We start from the raw sequence: 23,202 nt of genomic DNA, 5'->3' as shown, positions 1-23,202 counted from the left end.
AGTATAAGTCCAAAAGCCCTAAACCAGGGAAGTCAATGGTAGAACTCTCGCTCCAAGGTCAAAAGCCTGGGAACCCAGAGGTAGGGGGTGAAACCCAGGCTGTGCAGAACACTATATGTACCATGTCTCTTTTATCTGACTACCAAGAGGGCTACTAAGTGACTAACAGCGGCTAGTGCAGACAGTGTGAATATGCTGAACAAAGGGACAATTCACATCCTGTGCAGGACAGAGCAGGACGGTGCAAGATTTCATTGTGCTTCTCACAGGGTATCCAATTTAAAACATATGAATTGATTTCTGGACTCTTCCAGTTTATAATTTTAAAATGCAATTGACTGTGGGTAAGTGAAATTACGGACAGTGAAACTGAGGATGGTGGAGGCTACTGTACATGACTTTCAGTTCCTGCTGACTTCTCTAGTGTCATTAAAGAGCAAACTCTGGCAGGATATGTCATATTTGTATAACACTTGAGAGCTGGGCTGGCTATGTAATTTGCAGGGTGCACTGGAAAATGAAAATGAGACTGCTTATTCATGAAACATGAAAAACCTTCTTTCCTTTTTACCAAAGTCTGTCTCTGTCTGTGCCCTTCCCTCCGTCGCCCTTCCCTGCCCTCTCGATCTGTCACAGTGGTTTTCACGTGCCGTTTACTGTCGTGCTCCCTTGAGCACGGGAATACCTGCAAGACAAGGAGGGGTCTTCACAGGCAGAGGCGTCAGGGTCAGAACCGTGGAGTGGCCTCGGGTGAGTCACGGCTGCAAGCCCCATTACTCCATTGCCCCACAGGGCTTCTCTTTCAAAGCACACATTCAATAATAAAATTGTTAAAATATCAAGATAATAACTGCAGAGCACTCAAAATGCAAACACCGTCCTCCCGAGCATGGAACCCTCTTGAGAAAAAGGCCCTCCTGAGCACCGAGTCCTCCTGAGCATGGGGTCCCCCTGAGCACAGAGTCCTCCTGAGCACAGAGTCCTCCTGAGCAGCAAGCCCTCCTGAGTACCGAGCCCTCCTGAGCACGGGGTCCTCCTGAGCACAGAGTCCTCCTGAGCACAGAGCCCTCCTGAGTACCGAGCCCTCCTGAGCACGGGGTCCTCCTGAGCACAGAGTCCTCCTGAGCACGGGGTCCTCCTGAGCACAGAGCCCTCCTGAGCACAGAGTCCTCCTGAGCACCGAGCCCTCCTGAGCACCGAGCTCTCCTGAGCACAGAGCCCTCCTGAGCACAGCGTCCTCCTGAGCACCGAGCCCTCCTGAGCACCGAGCCCTCCTGAGCACTAAGCCCTCCTGAGCAGAGAGTCCTCCTGAGCAGCGAGCCCTCCTGAGCACGGGGTCCTCCTGAGCACAGAGTGCTCCTGAGCACCGAGCCCTCCTGAGCACTAAGCCCTCCTGAGCAGAGAGTCCTCCTGAGCACCGAGCCCTCCTGAGCACGGGGTCCTCCTGAGCACAGAGTGCTCCTGAGCACCGAGCCCTCCTGAGCAGAGTCCTGAGCACCGAGTCCTCCTGAGCATGGAGTCCCCCTGAGCACAGAGCCCTCCTGAGCACCAAGCCCTCCTGAGCACCGAGCCCTCCTGAGCAGAGAGTCCTGAGCACAGAGTCCTCCTGAGCATGGGGTCCCCCTGAGCACAGAGCCCTCCTGAGCACCAAGCCCTCCTGAGCACCGAGCCCTCCTGAGCAGAGAGTCCTGAGCACAGAGTCCTCCTGAGCATGGTGTCCTCCTGAGCATGGTGTCCTCCTGGGGGTCTCCTAAGTGGCTCCCAGTCATATACCTGCCTCACACACACCAGTGCCAAGGGCCTGTGTGCTTGGTGCCCTGCCAGGTGTCTGGGGCCCGCCTGCTATCTCGCACTCACAGCCTCACATTCACTTACAATGGGCCAGGCATTTAGCAGGTGAAACTGCGGCTCTGAGAGCTCAGAGAGCTTCTTTCACAGTAGCAGCTGCTCCCACAAGGGGTGGATTCTTTTCTCTGAAACAGGGCAGCGGAGACTAAATTATCTCTAACAATGGTGGGGTGGTGAGCAGTCTTTGCTTCAGTAATGGACATATGTATTCTGTACTCACTTTCATGGTCAAATGTTTTCTTAAGCTGATTAAGAATGGTAAGGTGTGGCTGGAGGCGGTGGCTCACGCCTGTAATCCCAGCACTTTGGGAGACCAAGGTGGGTGGATCATGAGGTCAGGAGATCGAGACCATCCTGACTAACACAGTGAAACCCAGTCTCCACTAAAAATACACACACACAAAAAAATTAGCCAGGCGTGGTGGCGGGCACCTGTAGTCCCAGCTACTCAGGAGGCTGAGGCAGGAGAATGGCGTGAACCCGGGAGGCGGAGCTTGCAGTGAGCCAAGATCGCACCACTGCACTCCAGCCTGGGCAACAGAGTGAGAGTCTGTCTCACTCAAAAAAAAAAAAAAAAAAAAAGAATGGTAAGGTGTGGGTCACACCCTAGGGAGAGACAGTGGGCCCAGTGGCCGGGACAGCAGCTGAAACAAGCCATTCAATCTCCCAGGGTGGCAGATTCGTTGCAGCTGTGTGAGGTGCTGTGGTCAGGCAAGACTTCTGCTTAGTCAGGTCAGGAGGACTTCCTGAAGGAGACGACATTCTTACAGTACAAGCAGTCATTCCCCAGGTCCAGAAGAGGCCTGGGGGAAAGCCTGTGCCCAGCAGGTAGGAAAGTGATGTGTAACCCAGCCAGGAGAGCCCAGGGAGCCAGTGCCTATCACTCAGGGGTGCTCCAGGGCTTCCTGGGAGGGCCTGGCATGGCAGGGGCCAGGGACCAGTGAGGGCAGAGGAGGGACTGGGGAGGAGAGCAGAGGAAGACAGGTTCGGCCAGATGGGAGGGTCCTGGATGCCACTTCTGATCCCGACTCCCCCCACCACTTACCAACCTGCAAAATCCTCCATGTTCTGTTCTTTCCCTTTTTTTTTTTTTTTTTTTTTTTGAGACAGGATCTCACTCTGTTGCTCAGGCTGGTGTGTACAGTGGTGCCATTTCGGCTCACTGCAACCTCCACCTCCCAGGTTCAAGTGACTCTCCTACCTCAGCCTCCCGAGTAGCTGGGACTACAGGTTCACACTACCACACTGGGCTAATTTTTGGATTTTTTTTGGTAGAGACGGGGTTTCAGCATGTTGGCCAGGCTGGTTTCAAACTCCTGATCTCAAGCGATCTACCCACCTTGGCTTCCCAAAGTGCAGAGATTACAAGTGTGAGCCACCACGTCCAGCCAATCTTCTGTGTTCTCCTCAACCCTGGTTAAAAGCCCACTCCCCTGTCCCCCTCCTCACCAGCCGCCACTGCCCCAGCACCCCTCCCCATTCCATGCCCCCACCCTGCACACCCTTCCCCCTCCCTGCCCCACACTCCCTACACCCCTCCCCTCCGGCCCCCACTCCCCAAACCCCTCCCCACTCCCTGACCCCGCTCCTCCACACCCCTCCCCGTCCCTGACCCCCATTCCCCCCATCACCCTCCTCCCTCCCCGCCACTGCCCCACACCCCTCCCTCTCCCTGCCCCTCATGGCCATCTTCCTAAAGGGCAGAACCCTCTAGACTCTGGAACTTTGCTCTGTCCACCTGCCTGTGTGTTCAGAAACCTCTCAGACCAGTGGGCACCCCCAGCTCATCCAGCCCCCTCCTGTATGTGGACACTCAGATTGTCACCAATCTTTTTTTTCTATTACAAACAGCGCTGCAAAGGAAGGATGTCAACCACAGGTGTCTTCGTTTTGGAAACTGGAGACATCTTCCCGGGGTCAAAGGCAAGTGTGCATGTCGTTTTGTTCGGTGTTGCCAGCGCCCCTCTGAGAGGGCGGTACCCAGTGGTGTCCCAGTCAGGGACTGGGACCTGCTTCCCACAGCCCAGCAGACGGATGTGCGGTCTCGTGGATGAGAGGCAGCACCTGGCTGTGGTTGAAGTTTGCGTTCTCTAAGGATGAGTGAGTGGACAGGTTCAAAGTATTTAAGGCTCATTTTAATCTTTTTGGGGAACTGTCTCTTTATGTCCTTTTCCTGTTTGTCTATCTGATTTCTGGTCCTTTGTCATCAATTTGTACGAGTTCTTCATTTATTAAGGATGTTGGGGCTGGGCACGGTGGCTCATGCCTGTAATCCCAGCACTTTGGGAGGCCGAGATAGGCGGATCGCTTGAGGTCGGGAGTTCGAGACCAGCCTGACCAACATGGTGAAACTCCGTCTCTACTAAAAATACAAAAAAATTAGCCAGGCGTGGTGGCACACACCTGTAATCCCACTTACTCAGGAGGCTGAGGCAGGAGAATTGCTTGAACCTGGGAGGTGGAGGTTGTAGTGAGCCAAGATGGCGCCACTACACTCCAGCCTGGGTGATGGAGCGAGACTTTGTCTCAAAAAAAAGAAAAGAAAAAAGGACTTTGGCCCTTCATCTGTGTCTTATGTTGCAAATATTTTCTCCTAGTTTTTCAGTGGTCTTTGTTTATGGTGTTTTCTTTTGGCTGTGCAAAATATTTTTCCTTTTTTATACCCATATTTCCCAATCTTTTCTTTTCTTTGAGTCATAGTCTACCCCTGCACCCAGGTAACGGAAGAATGCACTCATGTCCTCTTCCAGGACTTGTCTGAACTCCTGTTTTGCACGTGGGTTCCCGAGCCGCTGAAGTGTATTTTTGTGTGTGGCGTGAGGCAGACCTCTCATCTTTTCTCCAAGCCTATCTGGTGTGTACCCCCACCCTGTTATTCAGAGTCCACTTGTGCTCCAGAGGTTTGAGGCACCCCCTCTATCTCATGCTGACCTCCCAGGTGCATGGGCCTCCTTCAGGGCTTCTCGTCCACCCTGTGTCTGTCTGTCCAGCACAACCCGCTGGAGGACGCTGTGCTGTCAGCAGGGCTGAGGCTATCAGGGAAGGGGTGCAGGTGGCGGAACTAGACTTTCTTTTTCAGGGGTTCCTGGCTGTCTTTGAGGGATAAGTATTTCTTGGGATAAGATTCATTTATGTGAAGTTCAGCAGTCCTTCAGTTTTACTCCATTTCTTTTTCTTCTATTAAATTCAAGGAAAATCCTTAACTTTCCCATCTACTCAGCGATCAGCTTGCGTGTTCTGTCCACGTCTTGCACAGGGCCTGGCCTCATCCGACATGAATGAGGGGCGTTTCTGGGCAAGGGGTCTGGCAGTGACATTTGTGGTTTGTTGTTGCTTTCTTTTTTTGTAACTTTCGGTATTGTTTGCCTCTTGACAATATGCATGCATTCTTCCTGTGAGGAAACCAAGTCATTATTCCAGAGCAGAATTTTTCCAGGAAGGAGCCAAGCGCTCAGATGGCTCTAGGTGGGGGAGGGGACGAAGTAAATCGCAGTCTGCAAATTAGAGCTCAGTGCATTAATATTTCCTAAAAATATCTCTCATTTGCATCTCCTACGAGCAAATGTTTTGCGGAAAAACCGTCTTTATTTCGGGATCTCTGGAGTGGTGGCGGCACCGCCGGCGAATGGCCTACATCTCCTGCTTCTGTTCCAGCTCATTCTTGCCTTCCATGAATACAAGACGCTGGAAGGTGCAGGAAGAGAGAGGAACGGTGATGAACGGAGCAGTCTCTGTCCCACGTGGCAGCTTTGGGGTTCTGTCTCCCTTTTTATCATAAAGAGGTGTTTTTGTGTGTTTCTTTCTCATGGCTAATTTGAGATTCTGGTTATTTAAAGAGCCCAGAGATGGAAGCCAGATGACTCAACTCCAGATTGGGGAGGGATTTCCTTAAAAGACCTCTCAGTTTGTGGGAGCACAGACCAACATGACCGTGCACCATGCATGCTCATCACGCCTGGCTACCCTGATGTACTCAGACTCCGAGCCGCTCGGCAGAAAGTGGAGGCTAAACAAACTCGTCTTCCCTCCCACCGTGGCTCTCGTTCAATAAAACCAACAGAAGCCACAGGCTGACAGCATCTGGTTAAGGGAGGGAGGGACCTGAACGGCTGCCGCGTGGTGACCACTGCACCCATAGCACGGGTTGCTGGCTGCGCCTGGGGAGCCCCATCCCTGTGCTTGTAACCAGAAGTCAGGCTAGTCTGCTCTGGGACTCTTCTTAAGATGAGCTCTTCAACTCTGCAGCGGTTGCCTTTTCTGGCGCTGCGGGCCGGTCCCTCCACACCGCGCCTCCTCCTGGGACGCCCATGACAGTCACCTGCTGTGGTCGGGAGGGGCATTCTCAGGAGCAGACCTGAGAGTTTCTGAGAGTTCCCGGCGGGCCTGAAGATGCGGGGGCTCAGAGCTGCGCTTTCCTTGCCAGCGTGGTCCTTCCGTGCACTCCCCGGTGCCAGCTGACTGCGGGGGGGTGGAAGGGAGGCCTGTGGTGGCCGTTGGAGGCTGGTGCTTCCCTGCCGGACTCCCTGGCAAGTCTGTTCTTGGAATTGTCCTTCCCGAAGCCTCCTGCGTGAACTGCACTCAGCGGAACCCGCAGGCTGTGGGCGCGGCGTCCGGGCTCTCTCCGTTCCAGCCCCCGGGCTCGCGGTGCCCCACTGTGTGCCGGCACAGTCTTTGCTCCGCGGGAAGGTGGGCTCCGGCTCTCCCCTGGCCACGTTACATGAGTCTCAGACCCTTCTGGAGGGCCACCCTGAGCTCCGACACGCCAGGGCCAAGTTCCACGCTTCTGCCAAGCACTCAGCCTGCGGGCCTGTGTCAGCCGGTGTGTGCGGGAGGCGCACACGGTCATTCCTAGAGCGTGTTATGTTCTACTCATAAAAGGCAACGTAGTGGGGGCAAAATCCTGGGGCCATGGCTGTTTCCCTCCCAGCGGGTGTGGGGCCCTATATTCCAGAAGATCGTTTCTGACGAACTCCAGGTTGGCCTGTGCTCGGGCTTCCAGGGTTTTCCCTCCGTGCTCCGCCGCCTTCGCCACTCCAGACGATCGACTGGGGCATCTCAGGGTGCCTCGTCTGTCTCCTGTGGCTCAGGGAGGGCTGTCCCTCGTTGTCTGATGCTGGCATCTTGACGTCTCTTGTTTCATGTGGTTTTTCTCTTTTGATTTGTTTGGTTTTTCAAGCAGAAGGTAAACATGGTTCCTGTTACTCCACCTTGGCTGGAAGCCACAGTCTCCTGTTCAGATTGTCTTAGTTCCTTATTCTCTATTGTGAACAATCTTCTCAGACCCAGCCATTTCCAAAAACTGAGGATACGGGCTCTCCTTGGCCTCCCTATGTCCCCATGGATACCTTCTCAGCACCTCCCTCAGGCCCCAGGGTGCCCGCTGGCAGTTTTCGGTGCAGAAACTCCTCAGAGAGCGGGGGGCATTTCTTAGGAAATGCCCACTCCAAACATTTGGATTGCGGGCTCATCGTTTTAGAAATTCTGAATGGGTTATAGTTGGCTCAAACACCAAAAAGTATAAAGAGACATACAGTGTCCAGCGTCCCTCCCCCAGGCCGTTCCTCCCTGGTTACTTTCTCATGTAAACCCACGTGCAAGACTGCAGCTGTGGGCAATCTTCTATTTTTGGAAAGTAGTAGCAAGTTGATACCCACTGATCCTCACCTTGAATTTTTCAGCACATAGCACATTCACGCAGGTAGAGCCAGCAAAACATAATGCTAGACTGGCATGGGGGCATGGGAGATAGGCCCACAGATGGTCCAAGGACCTGCCTGTGTGATGTCAGGTCTGTCCTGTCCTCTGATGAGCTTGGGAGGGAGAGCAGATGTCTGTTTCTGACTACATTGGGGTGCTCATTAGCCAGCGAGGTGGAGGAGTCCTGTAGGCAGCTGGATGTTGTGATGGTTACTTTCATGTGTCTACTGGACAGGGCCAGAGGGTGCCCAGATACTTGGTCAAACATCACTTTGGGTATTTCTGTGAGGGTGTTTTTGGAAGAGATTAGCATTCAAATTGGCAGACTGAGGAAAGCAAGATGGCCCTCCCCATTGTGGTGGGCCACATCCAGTTGAGGACCTGAATTCAACTGAGGGTCCCCTGAGGACCCTGATGACAGTGGAACTAATTCCTACCAGCTCTGTGTGAGTGGAGCTCATGTTTATTTTTAAGAGACAGGGTCTCGCTCTGTCACCCAGGCTGGAGTGCAATGGTGCCATCATGGCTCACTGCAGCCTCCACCTCCTGGGCTCAAGTGATCCTCCCACCTCAGCCTCCTGAGTAGCTAGGACTATAGGCACATGCTACCATGCCCAGGTTTTTTTTTTTTTTTTTTTTTTTTTTTTTTTTTTTTTTTGTAGAGATGAGACCTCGATATGTTGCCCAGGCTGATCTCAAACTCCCAGGCTCAAGTGATACTCCCGCCTCAGCCTCCCAAAGTGCTGGGATTACAGATGTAAGCCACTGTACCCAGTGCAACCTAATGACTTCTAAAGATGCCTGTGCTTACCTCTTCCAAGGGCTGTGGTTGTGCTGGAGTTCCTGGACACAGCCCTATCTGGTTACATGGCGGCTCCTTCAGGCTTCGGTCTGTTCCTGTGCTGGCTGCGGGGCCAAGCTGGCGTCTGAAGGACATTTCTCCATCGAATGGGCAGTCTCTGGAGGGTCCAATTTTCCTTCTAGGTTTTCCTTTCTCAGGACACTGTCCTTGCCAACCGTTTCCTGCTACGGCTGGTGGCGGCCAAGTCCGCAGGGCCTCTCTGAATGCCCGGTTCCTGCTCCACTCACAATCGCCAGTGCAAGCCTCACCCGGGAGCAGCGGCTTCTCAGAACGTAAACCCCAGTGATGCTCTCAGGTGCCAGTTGTGTCTAGTGTGGCCTGTGTGGACCCCACGACTTGGAAAATTTTAAGAAGCGCTTATAAATTATTAACCTGTGATTGTAGGTAATGAAACAACCAGAGGGCTTCATGAAATTCAGATCAAATTCGACCACAGAAGCATTTGAATCTGGCTCACTGCATGCCGGGCGCCGCTGTAAGCACCCTACCTGCATGTTCTCATTGGATCCTCAGCAACCCCAGGAAGCTGGCATGGTCACAGCTGCACTCAGCTGGGTGAGCAGGTCTGTGTGCCAAGAGGTGGAGCCTCTCCCACAGCCACGCAGTGGTCGGGGGCCACGCAGGTTCCAGCCTGTCCCTGCCAGACCAGCAGGCACTCTCGAGCCACAGGCCCGCTGCCTCTCACATGCAGAAGGTAGCTGGTCTCCCCAAAGTCGGCTTGGCTTCTGACGAACGCTCTCGTGCTCCCTCTGGCCCTACCATGGAGGCTTCATCTCACACAATGCCCAGAGTAAGGGCCCAACATTTAAAGAGATGAGTGTGGAAAGCATGATACAGTCAGAGTTCCACGTACTCTCACGTCATTCCTGAGGGTACAGGCAGGAATCAGAACAAGGAGAAAAACCAACAGAAACAAAACAGTAACAACAAGCAAGCTACGAACCAAAGGCATATGCAGCACACAAAGGGTTAACACCTTGACCGGTTCAAGAGTCAGAGATTAACGTCACGAATAAAACTGCAAATTAAAAAAGATAACAAGATGCCATGTTTCATTATTGGATTAGCAAATACTAAAAAGAAAGCTATGCCTGGGGTGGGGGATGCTGGAGGACATGGGGCCGGTCACTCACTCCTGCAGGATGCCCTGACAATGCCTGTCAGAAATCTTAAAAATGTGTGCAACGTCTTAAAATTTATCCTGTGGAGATAATAAGAGGTATGCCCCCAGATAGATTCACAGCCTTTTTATAATAGCTAAGATCTGGGCAACCTAAATGGCCAACACTACAGTATTACTCAATGACGTGTTTATTCAAACCATAGCATTCTATGCAGTATTCAAATGATCCAGCTCTTCATTTATTGACCTTAAGAACTGCTAATGATATAACTGTTACATGATAAAACATGCACAGTGCCTCGCGTGTCACAGGATCAGACGTGCACAGCACACCATGCATGCGTAGTTTGGTCTGTCCACATAGGTACAGGCATGAGTCATCACCTGTGTGATGGGGCTACGAGTGGCTTTTTCTTCTTTTTGCTTATTTTTCTTGTTTATATATTTCTACAATGAATATGAGTAACATATAGCAAAGTGTAAAACGGTGTGAGCAGAGTCTCTGTGCCATTTCCTAGACCCCTGCCCTCTGGGAGCTAGATCTGCAGCCTGGCTCTGGCCCGTCCCCTGCCGAGCTCTACTAAAGGGCAAAGCAGGATGTCCCTGAGGAAGGGGCCTCGCCAGCTCCTCCCCTGGAGGAGCCTCTGAGCACATCGAACTAGAGTCTGAGCTGGTCACACAAGCCCCCGCTGAGCACCTGCCATGGGCCGACACATCCTGGGGACGGAATGTTCTGGAATCGCAGCAGTAGGTCAGACGGGAACTCTGGCACAGACGCCCCCTCTCCGGATTCTTGTCCAGATCCCAAGATGGATACAAAACATGGCAAGTATGAGCTGGGGCTTAGCAAAGCCGCATAAATCCATCGCTGCTGCGAAAACAACTCGAATGACATGGTGTTGGGAACAAAAACCATACAAGAATTCCGCGTCTGGGAAGGGCATTTCTAAAGCAGTTCTGGTTACAGAACAGAAGCGAGTATCATGAGGTGAACAGAAAAGGCAGAAATGTTAGTGAAATTTCAGGATGCAGAAATGAAAGGAAGTCCTGGAACTTACCGAGTGCTTTAGGGAGGCCACCGTTACAACAGATAGACATGAACGTGTGTAACGGCCCAAGTGTAAGAGAAGCGTGTTCATTCTTGGTGAGAGCAGGACAAGCAGGACCTGAGTGGTGGAGCGGAGCTTGGGGACATGGGAGGGTTGGGTGGGGGAGTCTCTCCCCATGTGGCACCCAGGGGCCCAGGCTGAGGAAAGCTTCGCCATCTTGCTTCACAGGTGACTTTGAGGTCACTGGGGCTGATCCCTGGCCCAGCCAAGGCTGATCCCTCACCCAGAGGCTGTGAGCCTCTCTGGAAGCAGGGGGAGCATCACTCCTGCTCACAGTCCACTGGCTGGAGCCCAGCCAGGGCCCACCCGGCTGCAGGGGAGCCTGGATGGATCAAGGTGTGCCCAGGAACAAGAGAAGGGATAAGTGTTCAAAGCAGAGAGCAGCATCGGCCTGCATTCATAGTTAACAGCTATTTTGACACTTGAGAATGTTTTCTAGAATAAAAATGAGTAAGAAAAGGTTGAATTTGGCAAAGACGTAAGACATACATTCATGAGAGGTGCTCTTCTATAAACACAGCAGCTCACTTTAACTGCCTTAGAAATCTGGAAACAAGGAGATTCCAAGACCCACAAATCTGGCATTTGTCAACTATTTTTTCTTTCATTGACAAATGTAGATAGTATATTTTATGAGCATAAAGAAACGTAACAACTTCAGACTCACAAATGACTGAAAAGCATTGATCTACGTGGTTCTTTTCAACCAAAATTAATATAAATAACATAAAAAAGTTGAATGAAAGATTTATTTTCCAAAAAGAACTTTTGTAACAGACATTGTATATCTTTGGATGGCTTTTAATTTTTTAAACAAAATTTCCTCTTTTTCTTCCAATGTGTTTTTTCTATTTTTAAAATTTTTTGATCCTCGTACAACTTGCTCTGACCACACTTATTTTTCTAAATTCTTGTGGAATCAAATGCTGTGTTTTCATTTTGTACCCAAACAATGTGAACATTACCTTGACCAAGAAGCCTGTAGACTAATGTTCACCAGATGGGCTGGTGTCTGGCATTCTCTGCAGAACGTGTCCAAATCCTGCCCAGTTGGTCATGATACTTCCTAGAAATGGACTGGGTGGGGGCGAGGTAGGGTGACCATCTGCCTCATGGTCCTTAACATCTAGAACTGGAGAGGATTTGAAGGAAGAAGAAAGGATCCCTCTTATCTGAGTTGCTTTCAAGTTGAAGGACGTTAGATGGGAAATCCTCATCAGAAGGTGGTAAATTTAGCTTGCAAGCATAATAATTACTTTATTAGTTGATGATACTTTTCACCCAATATATGTTTAGTATGGAAAACCCAAAATAAGTTTTTAAACTGCGGCTATTGAATATGGAATTTCCCTTGCAAATGACTTCTCAGCAAATGAATATATGGTCTAGAGATGGGACTCTATTTTAGGGGGTTACTTTCTTTAGATAGTGGAATGCCTGGAGACCACAACCAGATCTGAGAACATCGCATCTTGGTTTTAGTGTAGCAGACAGCCAGTTTCTCAGACTTAGGACTTAAAAATGTTGAAATGTATTCCACAGAAAAATCTTAAAATTTAACCACTCAACCTCACGTTGGCCTAAGAAACATTTTTAGCGAAGGCATAAAAGCAACTCTAAAATTCTATTTTACTGTGCTTTTCTGAGAATGTGATTATGCAATCACTAAATGGAAGTGGCTTTTTGCTATGGTTTCTGGCTACCCTGTCTCACCACTGTAGCTTTTGGACACAAAATTGAAAAGACCAGCCTGGAAGGGATGATGTCTACACTGGCAATATTTCTTACTGTCATCACGTTTTGTGTAAAACAAATACCTACTATTTTGAGAACAACTTTGGATATGTTTATTTTGGTTATAAAATTTAAACGATCTTTCTCTGAGTTTGATGCTGTTTTATTCTCCTATTTACTGAGCCCCACCATGAGTGGGGCTGGGGGAGTGATACTGGAACATAGCCTCCGCCACTCCTCAGTCAACCTCACCCTTCTTAGTTCTTACCTGTCACTGTGAAGTCACCTGCTTCACCAATTTTGAATAATATCTCTTAGCCCTGGCTGTAAAGATGAGGAAGTTAGTTTTCCTCCCCACCTACTCCCCACCTACTTTCTTTCTTTTTGAGACAGAGTTTTGCTCTTGTTCCCCAGGCTGGAGCGCAGTGGCACTGTCTTGGCTCACTGCATCCTCTGCCTCCTGGGTTCAAGAGATTCTCCTGGCTCAGCCTCCCGAGTAGCTGGGATAACAGGTGCCCATCACCATGCCCAGCTAATTTTTGTACTTTTTAGTAGAGCCATGGTTTTGCTATGTTGGCCAGGCTGGTCTTGAACTCCTGACCTCAGGTAATCCGCTTGCCTCAGCCTCCCAAAGTGCTTGGATTACAGGCATGAGCCACTGCGCCCAGCCTCTCCCCTACTTTCTGCCTTTCACTCCAAACCATGGTTAGCTTTATGATTTCTCTATGCTCAGAAATTTATTACTTTACATTCTTATAAATTTTTTCCAGACACATTTATTCTAGCTTTAGTCCTATAGTTAGATTCAAAACTTACTGCTAGTGCTTCCAATAATGTTTTAAAATTCATTTCTTAGTTGGCTGCAGTTTATCCTCTATTCCATAGGAATAATGTCGCTGAGTTTTGCGTGTCTGAAATGTTTGTCAGTTGCCTTCCATGTCTATGACAGTTTAGCTGGTTATAATAATGGTGTTCACACTGTCTTTCGCTAAGGATCTCCTGGGATGCTCCACAACCCTCTAGTACCATTGTCATTGTAAAGAAATCTGAGCCAGACTGGCTTTTCTCTTTACAACTGACATGATATTCAGTCTTGCACATATTTAATCTCTTTTGATGGTCTTCCCTTTTGAGCATTTTCTCTTCAATTGCTTTTGTAAAGAAAGATTTTTATTATGAAATATATCAATATATGTGAGTGCACAGAAATACAAATGACACTTGCATGTATCCACCACCCAGCCACTATGCTTAGTCACATTCCTCCATTCTGGCATTTTTTTTTTTTTTTTTTTTTTTTTTGAAACGGAGTGTCCTGTGTTGCCCAGCCTGGAGTGCAGTGGCAGGATCTTGGCTCACCACAACCTCTGCCTCCCAGGTTCAAGCAATTCTCCTGCCTCAGCCTCCCGAGTAGCTGGGATTACTGGCGCATGTCACCACGCCTGGCTAATTTTTGTATTTTTGGTAGAGATAGGGTTTCACCGTGTTGCAGGCTGGTCTCGAACTCCTGACCTCAGGCAATCTGCCTGTCTCAGTCCCACAAAGTGCTGGGATTACAAGTGTGAGCCACCACGCCCAGGCACTGTTGCAAAATCTATGCCTCCACTTACTCCTCACCCCTCACTCAAATATTACTTTAGTCTTTTATGCAAATTTATATACATTGACGTTCACAAATCTTAGCCGTACAATTTTGAAAATAGACTGTATTTTTTAGAGCGATTTTAGTTTTGCAGCAAAATTGAGCAGAAGGTACAGAGTTCCCATGCATTCCCTGACCCCACACACGTAGCCTTCCCCACTATCAACACCCCCCACAGAGGGGGACATTTGCTGCAATTGATGAGCCTATATTGACATGTCACTATCACCCAGAGGGCACAGTTTACATGAGGGTTCGTGGTTCGCTCTTTGTGTTGCATATTTCATACGTTTTGACAGATGTGCAGTGGCATGGACCCACAATGATAGTATCACACAGAAGAGTTTCATAGCCCTAAAGACCCTCTGTGCTCTGCCTGTTCATCCCTCCCTCCCCTCAGCCCCTGGAAACCACTGATCTTTCTACTGTTTCCATCATTTTGCCTTTTCCAGAATGTCATATAGTTGGAATCACATGGTATGAAGCCTTTTCTGATTGGCTTCTTTTACTTATTAATATGCATGTCAGGTTTTTCTATGTCTTTTCATGGTGCTAGAGACTGAAAGTTTGTGTACTCCCAAAATCCATATGTTGAAATCTTAACCCCTAAGGTGGTAGTATTAGGAGGTGCGGTCTTTGGAGACATGATGAGATCACGAGGACTACACCCTCATGCATGAGAGCAGTGTGCTTATAAAAGCCACCCCAGAGAGCTCCCTTGCTTCTCCCACTATGTTAGGACACAGCAAGAAGGTCCTGTCTACCAACCAAGAGACAGGCCCTCAACAGACGTCGAATCTGCCAGGACCGTGGTCTTGGACTTCCCAGCCCCCGGAACTGTGAGAAGTAGAGTTTGGTTGTTTATAAGCTATGTGGTTTATTTTGTTTTGTTATAGCAGCCTGAACAGAATAAGACACATGGCTTGAGAGCTCCTTTCTTTTTAGTGCTGAATAATGTTCCATAGTCTGGATGTGCCCCAGTTTGCCCAGTCACCCACTGAAGAACATCTTGCTTGCTTCCAAGTTTTAGCAACTATTAATAAAGCTGCTATAAATGTTAGTGTGGACATATGTGTTCAGCTCATCTGGGTAAATGCCAAGGAGTGTGATTGCTGGATCCTATGGCAAGAGAGTGTTTAGTTTTCTAAGAAGCTGCCAAACTGTCTTGCAAAGTGGCTGCACCATTTCCAGCAGCAATGATAAGCGTTCCTGTTGCTCCACACCCTGGCCAGCATTTGATGGTGTTGGTGTCCGCGTTTTGGCCATTCTAATAGGTGTGCAGTGGTATCTATTGTTGTTTAATTTGCATTTCCCTAATGATGTATAATGATGAGCATCTTTCATGGCTTATTTGCCATCTGTGTATCTTCTTTGGTGAGGCATCTTTCAGGTCTTTTGCCTGTTTCTGTAATTGGATTGTTCGTTTTCTTATTGCAGGGTTTGGAGAGCTCTTTGTGTGTTTTGGATAATGGTCCTTTAACAGATATCCCTTTTGCGGTTATCTGGTCCTAGTCTGTAGCTTGTCTTCTCTTTCTCTCAACAGTGTCTTCAGAGAGCAAAAGTTTTTAACTTTAATGTCCTGTTGATCTATGATTTATTTCGTGGGTCAGCCTTTGGTGTTGTATTTTTATAAATCACCACCAAATCCTGGGTGATCTTGATTTTTTCCTGTGTTACCTTATAGGAGTTTTATAGTTTTGCATTTTACGTGTGGGTCTGTGATCCATTTTGGGTTAATTTTTGTGAAGGTGCAGGGTGTGTGTCTGCACTCACTTTTCTGCCTGTGGATGTCCAGGTGTTCCAGCACCCTCTGTCTTTGCCCCATTTTGTTGCCTTTGCTCCTTCAGCAAACATCAGTCGGCTACACATATGCAAGTCTATTTCTGGGCTCTCTGTTCTGTTCCATTCACCCGTGTGTCTCTTCTTCCTCCAGTACCACACTATCTTGATTACTGTAGCTTTATAGTCAGCCTTGAAGCCAGGAAGTGTCAGTCTTCAAGTCCATTCTTCTCAATTAGCTGTACCATTTTGGCAAATGGACACATACTATAACTCACAAACCTTTCATGACATGGGACATTTTTATCTCCCTAGAAAGTTCCCTCACGTCACTCCCCAGTCAATGTCATGCCCAGAAGAAACCACTGTTCTGAATATTTCACCTTAGATGAACGTTTCCTGTTTGAACCATCATATAAATGGAATCACCTCGAATGCACTCTTGGGTGCACAGCATGTCTGCGAGCGGCCTCCATGCCATTGCTTGTGTCAGCGGTCAGGGTCACTCCAGGTTTCACTGCGTGCACACTTCACCCCATGGTCTACACAGAGCCAATATCGTGCCACTTTTGGAAAACGTGACACCTTGACCTGCCTATAAGCCAATTCACCCCTCTGCCTACTGCGCTGTGCGTACTGTATCGACCCATGTAAACAGCACTTCAGTGCAATGTTATCATTTTTATTTTCAAAAGGCTTGGGAAGAGGAGGAAAATTGTCTTTTATACTAACCTCCTCAACCCCTTGGTGCTTTCACCGCTCTTCCATTCTCCCAGAAGGCCCATCTCCTGTTCGGCATCTTTTCCCTTCAGCCTGCAGTTTCCCTAGCATTTTATGTTGTGAAGCTCTGCTGTGAACAAATTCTGTCAATTTTCTTTGATCTGAAAATAGCTTTATTTCTGGAAGGATAGGCATAGAATTATGGGATGGCAGGTTGTTTTTATTCTTGTAGTCTCTTCAAGATGTTTTGCACCATCTCTGGACCTCCGTTCCTTGTAGCTGGCTATTGGAGTGGTGTCCCAGGGCACCCCGTCCTTCGGGCGGCCCTCCTGGTTTCTGCTTGTCTTTTGGTTTTCCGAGCATTGACGGATGTGCTTGGGTGTGGGGGGTTGGGTACTGATGCCGCGTGGGGGCTGCTGGACTTTGCTGAAGTCCATGTTGTCCCCACTGTTGGAGACTGGCCTCCCAGACTCCTTGCCAGTCCAAAGTGCTCTGTTGGAAGAAACACAAAGGTGCCCAGGTTCCGGACAGAAAGCGTAGCTAAGAAGCGGTGGAGCTGGGCCCCCAGGTCTCGGAGGGAGAGGACATCCTGCCCGCTCCACTCACGTCGGGCCCTGGAGGAAAGGGGTGTCTTCGTGCCTCTTCATCCACAGGTATTTTTCAGTCAGGAATGGAAACTTTCTTTTCTTTTTTAAAATTAGGATATTAGAATCGCATAAATAAAAATGTAGCCTAATTTATGGATTTCTTTAAACTAAATTTTCTATTTTGAAAAATTTCAAGCTCACAGGAAAGTTGAGCGAATAGTACAATGAACAGCTGCGTGCCCTGCACCCAGATTCACCCATTTTAAACGCCTTTGCATATTTTGCTGTCTGTCTACAAACACACACACACATGCGCTTTTGGGTTTTTTGCCGAGCCACTTAAATTAAGGTGCAGACATCAGGACACTCCCTCTCACACTCTCGACTGCGTCCCCCAAGAAAGCGACATCCCACAGCATAGCCACAGCTGCCCGCCCAGGCCTGACGCTTCACACCCACCCAGTGCAGCCCCATCGGCATCCCCCACCCCGCAGTGCCCACCACTGTGGCCGTGTGTGTGTGACTCGTGCATGCTGTGCGTGTGTTACCTGTGTGTGCTGTGGGGTTTGTGCAAGAGCCTCAAACCTGCGTTCGAGGCCACCTGGAGCAGGGCCTTCCCCTCCTCCAGGCTGCCCTTCTGCGTGACTCGGATGAAGGCAGCCTCAGGGAGCACCCACAGGTTGTCCCCACTCTGTAGCCCTGGGGGGTGGAATGGGGAGGGCTGGCAGGTGCCTGCGGCCGAGCAAGCCCACCTGTTTGTCTCCACACCCAGGGGGACTGTGCTGGGATTCCCAAGGCCAGGGCCCTGCGCTGAGGGCAACGCGGAAGCAGGCAGAATTCACATAGCTTCTCCTACGCTGCCCTCTCACACTTCAGCCTTCAGCCAGGCTGCAGTCACCACACACACACACACACACACACCACACACACACCACACACATCTCACACACACTACATACACATCTCACACACACTACATACACACACCACACACACACCACACACACACCACACACATCTCACACACACTACATACATATCTCACACACACTACATACACACACACACACACACCACACACACTACACACATACACATCACACACACACCACACACCACACACACCCCCCACACACACCACACACACACCACACACACACTACACACATACACACCACACACACACCACACACCACACTCCACACATACCACACACCACACACACTACGCACACCCCACACATGCACACACACTACACACACATCTCACACACACTACATACACACACCACACACACTACACACATTACACACATACCACACATACCACACATATACCACACACACCAGACACCACACTCCACACTCCACACACACCACACACACACACCACACACACTATACACACCACCCATGCACACACACCACGTGCACACCACACACACACCACACACACCACACATACTACACACACGACACACACGACACACACACCACACTCACTACACACACATCACATGCACACCACACACACACACACCACACACACACACACCACACACACCACACACACACACTACGCACACTGCACACACACCACACACCACACACACTACACACACACCGTGCACACATACACCATGCACGCACATGCACATACACACATATGCACACACAATACACACATTACATACACAAACACACATGCCACACACACCACATAAACGTCCCACCCCACACACACCACACACATGCCACACACACACACATATTACATATACACAAACATGCATGGCACATACACAAACACATGCAAACATGCCAGTGCATACACCCCACACATACACACATATGTAAATCACACACATCACACATATACACATATATAAACCACACACATCACACACATACACACGTATATAAACTACATACATCATACACACACATATAAACCACACACTCCACACGTACACATATGTAAATCATACACATAAACCACACATATCACACACACACCATACATCCCCACAGCACACACACACACACCACATATACACCCATATGACACACGCACACACACCCCCCACAGACACATGCACACCACACATACACACAACATGCCACATAAACACGCACAAGCACACCACACACTACACATATGCACACACACACAGATACTGTACTCCCACCTTCTGACCCACTAGGGCCTGGATCAGGCTTAGGTTAGTGTGACAGTCCCCTCAGGCACAAAAGGCATGAAAAAATTCAGGAATCAAGATAAGTAATATTTTAATGCAACATTTTGCAGAATCAAAGTGAATGCAAAACATCCACATTGAACAAAACATCAGAATGGTGGGGCAAAGGCAGGATCAGCCCTCCAGGCCTCCTCCAGCCTCAGGCCCCTCCGCAGGGGCACCGCAGGGCTCCTTGTGAGAGTCCCTCAGGGCTAGGGCAGGGGCTGGCCAGGCACAGTCAGGTCTCGGCAGGGCGGGGAGTCTGGGCTGCACTGGCTCCTGTCTTCTGTTTTCTGAGTGTTTGGGAAGCGAGTGTTATTCTCTCCGTGCCCCCACCGCGTCCATCCTGGGTTGTGTAACTCTCCAGAAAGGGCATGGCACACACACCACAAAACTTTCCACACAGGGACTCCGGACACTGGGGAGCTTCCACACCCACCACAGCCAAGTGATTTCCTAATCACAAATAATTTTGTCATTTTTTCTTCTTCTTCCCAGAAACACTGGGGGTCGGTGGCGGGGGTGGGGGCGGTACTCAGAGAAGACCAGAAAATGAAAATTTTCAACATTTGTGTCTCCACTGTTTTTGATTTGTCTGTAAGCAAAATAACAAAGCCCTTGGAGAGGCGTTGAAAGTGGCAGGGTGGAGATTACCGCCGTATGTAAATTTAAAAATGAATGAGAGTAATTCAGTGAAACTGCAAAATGGGAATTTAGACAGAAAACCTCAGGCTGCAAATGAACATGTGTAGAGCCTTAAAATAACAGGAACTGCCGTGGAGGCTGTTTCCAGCTTCATCACCACACAGACATCCAGGAGGAGAGAGACCCCCGTGCTGGGGTGGGACGCCAGCCTCAGATGCACTTTCTAGGCGCCCCGTGAAGCAGAAGCAGGGGACTCCTCAGCACCCAGGCCTGGCCACTGGTGCTCAGGTGGCTCACCCGGCCCTCAGCCTGCCTGTGCGACCCCATAGTTCAGGCGGTTCCTGGAAGCGCCGGCCTCCCACCCCGAGGCCAGCCCGTGTCCTGCTCTCCACCCCTCCGGCTTCCGCACGTTCACCCTTTTAACATTCAGCCACAGAAACTCTTTTTTTTTTTTCAAACAAAATCTTACTCCAACATGTAAATCTGGTAAAAGTGGAGCTGCTGGGGCAGGTCCTCCAAGCCAGCCTCCCCCACCACCTTGAAGGGCCCCCGGGGGGCCTGTCCCCAGCAGCACATGGACCTTGGGCTCCTTCTGGGAAGGACAGAGGGCTCCCAGTCCTGATGCTGTGGGGGTGGAGGGTAGGAGTCCCTGGGCCCCGGCCTATCAAGTGCCCTCACAGGCACCAGATAGGGGCTATGGGCCCAGGACAGGGGGCTAAGGGAACTCCACACAGAGGGGACAGTGCCCAGGGATAGGCGGGCCTGCAGCCAGAGAGGTCGACAGGTGACCTGCCCGGCAAACAGAGCAGTGAGCTGAAGGGCAGGATGTGCATTGCCTGGAGGGCACTCACTGCCCTGCTGCCAACCTGGCGGGCCTCACCTCGCAGCAGCAGCAGCAGCAGCAGCAGCAGCATGGCTGGTACTGAAGGCTCCACAGAGGACGGTGGCCCCCCCGCCACCCTCACTCCTGCCTGTAGCCATCGCCCCATGCCTGTGCCTGACCCTGGCCTGGGGGACCCTCAGCGGCGCCCCAGGAACTCTCTGTTAGTGTCTCTCTCTCCTGCCCTTCCTCCCCACCACCTGGAGGCCTGGGCAATTCCCAGCTTCTCAGTTTCTGGATAAGGGAGTCTGTATATGTGTTTCTCTTTCATGCTGCTGGCGGGTGCTTTCCAGAAAGACAAAAGGGCAATGCTGACTCCAGCAGTCCTGGCCCATCTGCAACTACATCCAAGCCAATTTCCAAATCCCAGCCTGGGAAACAGGGCAAGACCCTATATCAAAACCATTTTTTTTAACCCAGGAAGTGCATGTTCTGAGTTCTTGCACTTCTGGATCTGTTTCAACTTCACTGTCAGTTTTGATGGACTGTTTAGCTGGGTATAGAATTCTCAACTCTAAATCATTGCTTTTCAGAAGCTTACAGGCCCCTTTCATAGACACCTAACGTCAACAACACCAATGAGAAGCCAAATGCTAATGTGATTCTCTTGCCTCTGTAGTAGCTCGTTCTTCCAACATCAGCAACGCCAACAAGAAGCCAAACGCCATTGTGATCCTCGTGCCTCTGTAGTAGCTCGTTCTTTCTCTTGCTGGGCTTTCAGGATTTTCTCTTTGTGCTTGATAGTCTGACATTTTAGCAGGTGTGTCAGGTGTGGTGCCCTGTCCTTCATCCTGTTTAGGACCCTTTGGATCCTTCAGACTGACTGCAATTCTTCAACACTGGGAAATTTTCTCCTATTGTTGTTGTTGTTGTTTAGAGACTGGGTCTGGGTCTGTCACCCAGGTTGGAGTGCAGTGATGCAATCATAGCTCACTGCAACCTCGAACTCCTGGGCTCAAGCGATCCTCCCACACTGGACTCCCAAAGTGGTGGGACTACAGACATGAGCCACTGTGCCCAACCTTCTACTAATTATTTTAGTACTTCCTCACTCAAATTTTCTATTTTATCATTCTGGAACTTGTATTAGGTGGTGTCTGGAGTGCCTGGAATAAGCCTCTGTACTTCTTAAGTTATCTTTCATATGCCCATGTATTTGTCTATTTTCTCTGCATTTTAGGAAATTTCTTCCTCTTTATCTCCCAGGGTTCCCATTGAATTCCAGGCTTCCCACTGAATTTGAAAATCACATTTCAAATCTCAGACTCTTTCTTGCTCTCTAGTCGCTCCTTTTCTTTGGAAAACCCCATTCTTGTGACACAAATCTGATATCTCCATGGACCTCTTCAAAATTCAGTTAACTATAATTTTTGAAAATTCTTCCAGCTCTAAAGTATTAAGTATCTAGAAGAACTCAGTCCCCATTCCCAACAGTGCCTGAGAGGCAATTTAGAATAGTTTAGTAGAAACATCATGGTTTAAATTCTGACTCTGCCACTAAATAGCCTCAAACAAATCACCCCCACCCCCAGATATCAGTTTTATTCCATAAACTTCTGAGGGGGGCTACACCCATTTTTAAAAATTCAACCGCACAAGCATGTACCAAGGGCCTCTCATGCACCTGCCCCAGGGCTGGCTGCTGGGACATGAAGACGCTGAACTCACAGAGGGGAAGGCCCAGGGCTGAGGACATCAATCAAAGGGGTAGATGTGTGACTGTGTGACTGATGGACGACAGGGTTGGGGGAGTGCAGGACCCACATGCCACAGATGAGGTGTTTTAAGAACGTGCAAAACGTGCCAGGGCTGAAGAGCTCAGGAGGCCTCCCAGGGAAGAGCTGCCTTGGGTGCCAAGGTTGCAATGACCAGGGTGTGGCCCAGCAACTCCACAGACCTCACAAGAAGTACCTGATGGCCACAGGACACAGGTAAATTCTCCTTCCCACAGCAAGGGCAGTAGCTTGGGGAGGCTTTTCCCTCTGAAGTCCAGAAAGATGTCCCAAGGCCCCTGTCTCCACGCTTCCCTCCCGGCATGGATGCCACAGATCCCCTGCAGCCCAGGCTCACCCTTGAACTTCAGATACACGAGCCCAGGGCTCTTCCATGGACCAGCAAACCCCTCTGGGTCACCTGCTTGTGGAGGGCGGGGCAGGGCTGCTGCCAGGATGATGATCGTGACCAGGAGGGCCCCCGAGGACCCTGTGGTTGAGTTGACCCCTCCATGCTCTCTTTCCTCTTTCCCTAAGCTCTGCTCTTTGGATGTGGTCCTGGGGTTTCTAGGGAGGACATCAAGGCAGAGGAGGCCTGGCCCTGAGGTAAGAGGAGCAGGGCTGCCCA

This window comes from Chlorocebus sabaeus, chromosome 2, assembly GCF_047675955.1.
Source record: "Chlorocebus sabaeus isolate Y175 chromosome 2, mChlSab1.0.hap1, whole genome shotgun sequence".
NCBI classification, from domain to species: Eukaryota; Metazoa; Chordata; class Mammalia; order Primates; family Cercopithecidae; genus Chlorocebus; species Chlorocebus sabaeus.
Note: the sequence above shows the minus strand (reverse complement) of the source record.